A 5,944-nucleotide genomic window follows, 5' to 3' on the forward strand; every position below is an offset into this window, starting at 1 on the left:
TTCCGTGCTGTGATTGTTATATGGTTATATGGTATCATATTAGAGGAGTAGCTTGTCTATGGAAGTGAATATGCATAATCCTCAATGCTACCTGCTCCACACACGGTTGCTACAGATTATTTGACTTTTTTTTGCACTAAACCTGGTCATAAATGCCTAATCTACTGTAAATTCTGAATCAACTAAATTTTATGAATTGACATTTCACGTGGGTCTCTAATGGTAATAGCATTACCAGGACTTTTTATCCAATTAACGAAGTAACTTAATAGTAAAACATTACGAAATTATCCACACGACTTGCTCTAGCACAATACAAGATATATAATTTAAAGAGAAACTGCACCTCAATAAAATTGCAGGAACAACACGTAAATAAGGGCGCTGAAGATGCTGTTTGGAATTCTGGTTGCTAAGATTTTGTTAGTAATAAATGTCTGACAAAGGTGCAGCCAAATGAACCTGACTTGCGACCAGGATCAGATTTTCCGGCAGAATAATTTATTTAGGATTTTTTCTTTCTGGAAAATTAAACGATGAGGTAAATGAAACCTTTGAGGAAAATGTGATAAGAGACCAGCGTACCGGAACAAAGGACAAAGACATCTTCTTTGTGATCACAATCATGCTGACCGAGTGGTGAGGTATGACAGCTGGATAGGAAGGATTCAGTTCCTGTGCACTTAACTTCGTCGAGCCAGATATCACTGTCACTCCGAGTAAAGGTAGATACACGTGGACTCCAAAGCGAAGGTCCGCAGCCTAGCTGTCGGCAGACGACATTAGCATCGGCCATATCCCAGGAGTCATCACAAACCGTGCCCCAGCGGTCAGCGGACAGTACTTCCAACCTTCCAGAACAATTGTTACTACCGCCAACCAGTCGCAATGTTAATTCTGAGAACAGGTGTAAAATAGCACGACTTAACATTTATCATTAATGCGATTAGAAACAAGATAACATAAAGTACACTGCAGAACCTGTGGTCAAAGCAACATGTACAACACCCTGGAGGAACTCAGCAGGTCAGGAAGCATCCGTGGAAACGTTGACTACTCGTTTCCACGGATGCTGTCCGACCTGCTGAGTTCCTCCAGCGTGTTGTACGTGTTGCGAGAAAGAAGAGAACATCTGCAGATGCTGGAAATCCAAGTAACACATTAAAAGTTCTGGAGGAATTTAGTAGTCATGGCCGCATGTGTGGAAAAGACTACCGTTGACGTTTCGAACCCTGACCCTTCAGCAGTACTGCTGAAATGTCTCGAATTGAAACGTCGACTCAACTACTTTTCTTTTTTTATTTTTTTTTAATTGAAGTTCCTCATCAAGCAAACATTTCCACAAGATGTATTTCAGACTTTTACATATATATCATATAATCATATATATCACAAATCTCCACAAAGTACTTATCTGAGGTATACACTTATAGAAAGGAGTGGAATGAAAAAAAAAACAAGCAAAAGGAAATAACTATGTACAAGTAGGGAGTGATTTTTTTTACAACAGATTCATTGATTTGTTATAAAAATAAATCAGGCCTATGATGCATTATGTAGTTAAACCATTTTTCTCAGTATGAATCAAAGTGTGTGTGTGTGTGTGTGTGTGTGTGTGTGTGTCTGTGTGTGTGTGTGTGTGTGTGTGTGTGTGTGTGTGTGTGTGTGTGTGTGTGTGTGTGTGTGTGTGCTGCATAAACCGCAAGCTATATATGGGAAATTTCGCACAAGGAATCACCTGGTAAACGAGCAGTTGCAGATTCTTTTCCTCCATTGCAGAAGTTTGCACCATCGGATCCTTCCGGCAATTTGATTTCTGTTAGAAAAAAAACATTTTGAAGGCTTCGACCAACTGCCTTTCATACGTCAGCCATAATTTCTCTCCTACATCTGCCTTTCTTATGTCAACCACCATCTGTCGCCTTTCTTGTTTTACCTGTACAAGCAACAGCTGCATCCTCTGTGTGGTCACAGTTGTGTTTTCCCCATGGGTTCGATTGACACTGCCAAAGAGTCGACTCGTGTGATAAACATTCCATCTCATCGAGCCATATGGGTCCAGACAGTTTTCCATATTTCTCGGCGTCAATTTTAAATGATTTGAGTGGCCCACATTTTAGTTGGTTACATATCACTTCGGCATCTTGCTTGTCCATTTTCTCGGAGCACACTGTTCCCCAGGTCCCATTGTATAGAACTACCACTATCCCTTCGCAACGATGAGGCCCTTTCACCAGACGCATATCTTTGTGCTCTGTGGATACAACTGAATAGGTATAAGGAAGTGTAACGTTTTTTATATGGAGTCAGCAAATATTCATATTGAAACTAAAAGCTATTACACATGTTCATCATCTGAAATATGATAAGAAGATGTTTGAAATATTCAGCATGAAGTGATTGACTGACACGAATGAGCGGACAAAGGAATCAAACATTGATCATTCCCTACTGACTGCTGGAACAGTAGGGCAGCAAATTATGCTACCAGTGTTTCAATCGTGTTTGATGTTTCGGAATGTGTCCACTATAATTCCTTAAGTGCAGCGGTTGCTAAGGATCGATATAAGGCGATGGTATCATTGTTTATTTCCCCGTCTATGACAAGCAGGTTAAGAGCAGACACACTGAAAATATATATGATGCGGTGAAGGACTCCATTACCCACATCATTATTTCCAAGTGAAATGGCTTCATGCACTCCTCTTCAGTGCCCAAACATCACTTCCGACAAATGACACTTTACCATGTTACTGCAGGAGGTCAAATACTATCCTTCTCACTTACGGTTCATCGATCTTCCACGGCCCTAAGTAGATTATCTAGGTGAGCATGGATGTAATTGTACTTACTTCAATCATCGTAATGTTGTCCGTGAAACAATTTTATGTGCTCTACGTTGCGTTATTTCTTTCGGGATGACGCGTTCATTTCAAAAGAATGACCCTGAGTGCAATTTCAAATTATCACCCAGTTGAATTTATCTTCCTGATGCCACTCTATTAACATTGACAGCCTGTACCATTACATTGAAACACAACGCAGGCCTGGGGACAAAGAGTAATTGAGTTCTTGTACAATTCGCTAATTTTAGGAAAGTCAATGTGTTTACGTATCAGATCCAGGTACGTCTACCGTACATTATTTTGGCGCAAATCCCAGCCCTACAGCCATTAATTCGACTGGCCTGCTGGGCATGTTCTGATAGTAATGTCAGCTTCATGGGCAGGTTTAATTATCATTGTCACTCTAACAGAGGTATTTCCTTTCACCTTATTCATCTTTCTCCCGTATTCAATGCGACCGAAGCATAGAGAGACATTTTTTTTCACAATCACTTTAAAATGAACTTGGGACCAGGAGCTGATGAAGTTATTTACATATATACTTATTTTGTGGACGATTAGTGTGTATTATCTCGTCTCCTTTGCAGTACCTGGCTGTACGAAAAAGTATATAAATGAGTCGGTAATCAATATCACAGTGATATTTAGGTTGTTTCTAATGGAGTTTATGATGATATTTACTTTAAATATTTACAGAAATATAAATGTCCTTTGAGAATCGTAGAAATTAGAAAACAAAAAAAATGACAGAGTGTTTGACTAACCGAAGATGAAAGGGATACAAAGTTTACAATGATCATCATAGTTAATGATCGCGGCAGGCACTGCAAACTGTTCATTACATCCCCGGGAATAAGTCTTGAAGTTGGGAAAAATCGGCAGATTAAATTTATCCTTACCAGAGCACTGAACGGTCACATCTTCTTTATGACTACAGTCGTGTTCGCCCCACCTCGCTGACGAACATTGCCAGAAATAGGACTCATTACCCGAACATCTGACTTCATCCATCCATACTGGACCAGAGCTGCGCCCATAGTAACCAGGAAGTTTCTCCTCCAATGCATTTCCGCAACCAAGTTGCCTGCAGATCACTTCAGCATTATCCAGATTCCAGGAGTCATCACAAACTGTACCCCAAGTACCACTGTAAAAAATCTCGAGTCTTCCGGCACATGTATCTCCACCCCCTGATAGCCGTATCAACATGTGGTCTGTTGAGCAATAAGTTAGCGATCAATTTCACATTCAGAACTTGTTCAGAATAGCTGAAGCTATTTCTGTCATTATTACTTTATGACGAAATTCCACAAATTTAGTTATCCAAGATGTTTGAAAGTTAAATATTTGCAGTCAGAAAATGAGATATATTTCAACATGACAAGCAGCAACTGTGTGGCGGACAACCGTGTTCATGTTTAATGAATTTTGATATGATGAAGCCGTAATTATAAATAGGGTATCTTTTGAGCTTCGAAGAAATGATAAGCGGCACAAATACACACACAAAGTATCAGTCATCGGATGCTAATGACTGGAACAGAAACTGTTTGCTGTAAACTATGGTGGAAATATCTTAAAAAACAGGTGTCCAATGCAGAGTATATTAAATAGTAGATAGAACTGTAGGGAAATGGACAAAGAAGAAGAGAATTTACTATTTCCACAATACAAGAATACCTACTGAGTATATACAGCATTTAATTATTCTTACTTTCGTTTTCAATCAACTGCACTTTACTAATCTTAAAATGTGTCCTTTATTTCGAAAATCGATCTCCTGAAAGGCCAAAGTCACCAACAAAGTTGTTGTTGTTATTGTTTTTTTTTATTTTTCCGTTTCGCCCTATTCAGTTTCGTCCTGACCTCGAGACTACTACAATTTGTCATTTTATGCTAATGTCGAAGTAGGGTCAAACACTCCTCCAGCAAGAAAGTTGCCCGACCATTGGAGGACAATTTCAGAATTCCTCCAATAATACAATGCCGTTCCTTTTAAAAAAATATTTGCTACTTCTGTATTCAAATATCGACATGCTGAGCAGGTATGGTCTCTTAATAGGAACTGCACTTTTCGGGCTTCATGTGTTTTACAGATAAAGTAATTCAAATACTGGACAGAGTAGACGCGTTACCTCACCATGTGTTTACTATATTTTTGAGGGAAAACTACTATAAAATAAGTCCTTTCACTACAAATTATCGCAAAGGAATGACGGGAAAAACAGAAAAAACCTTTCTGCATTCTTATTGGCCGAATACATGACATGGGGTGTTTGGGAATCTCCTCAAGAATAATTTAGCATAAAAAAGCGACAGAATTGGGTGCTGTTCCTGGAATTGTGAACAAGTTTGCACAGTACACTGAAGAGCGTCGCCGACCCTACTGCACACGTGGACACATGAGGGAAATTTTCCATGTTCAATTATGGTGCATGATTTAGACTAGAATTGTCAGCATACACTTTTTGCCTCTATATAGACTTCCTTCATCCTTTCTGACTTCCAAGAGAGTTAGGTTTTGGTCGCACAAAGTTGCGTTTCTATCAACTGCGTCAGAGCCAAGCAAAAACAAGTTATATGCTGTTACCCTCTTTTATATCATATTATATACATGTTATAGCATACCCTATATGCTGTTACCCAAACATATCAGAAGATACCTGTTTAAAAAAACACACTGGATGTTATTGACACCTCTGGCGTCATGTCTCACTCTTAGTTTGAGATACCTAATCACATGTTTCAGCTCACCCATAATGCCTCACATCAGTGTCACCACTAACAACTGAGGCTCTATCCTCAGTTGGCCTATGTTGAAACGCTAACCCATGCATTTATCGGCTTAGAATTAAACATTTGAATCCTTACTTAACTGAGCGCTCATTCGGCGCTCTCCGTTAACTTCAATACATCCAAATCATTAACTGCTGGAGCGAAAGATTAATCACAAATGTTAATTTGAAGAAGCACAAGTATTTAATCATTTGGCATGATCATAACTTCGGGAAAGGTTGATTTTTCCTCAGAATTTTTTCTCCCCTTTCCAAGCTAGCCACAGTGCATCCCTTCATCCTGGCAATTTTTGTTTGTATATT

General features: G+C 39.2%; 1 long non-coding RNA gene across 1 annotated transcript; it reads right to left on the reverse strand.

Annotated features, from left to right (window-relative positions):
- Positions 1 to 775: 775 nt before the first annotated feature.
- LOC140738897 (uncharacterized) lies at positions 776 to 2,044 on the reverse strand. Its single transcript, XR_012101480.1, has 3 exons — positions 1,937 to 2,044; positions 1,739 to 1,816; positions 776 to 897 (listed from the first exon to the last, which is right to left on the reverse strand). It is a non-coding gene; the product is annotated as an uncharacterized lncRNA (long non-coding RNA).
- Between the last annotated feature and the right edge of the window lie 3,900 nt (positions 2,045 to 5,944).

Source organism: Hemitrygon akajei, chromosome 1 (genome assembly GCF_048418815.1).
Source record: "Hemitrygon akajei chromosome 1, sHemAka1.3, whole genome shotgun sequence".
Classification (NCBI taxonomy): domain Eukaryota; kingdom Metazoa; phylum Chordata; class Chondrichthyes; order Myliobatiformes; family Dasyatidae; genus Hemitrygon; species Hemitrygon akajei.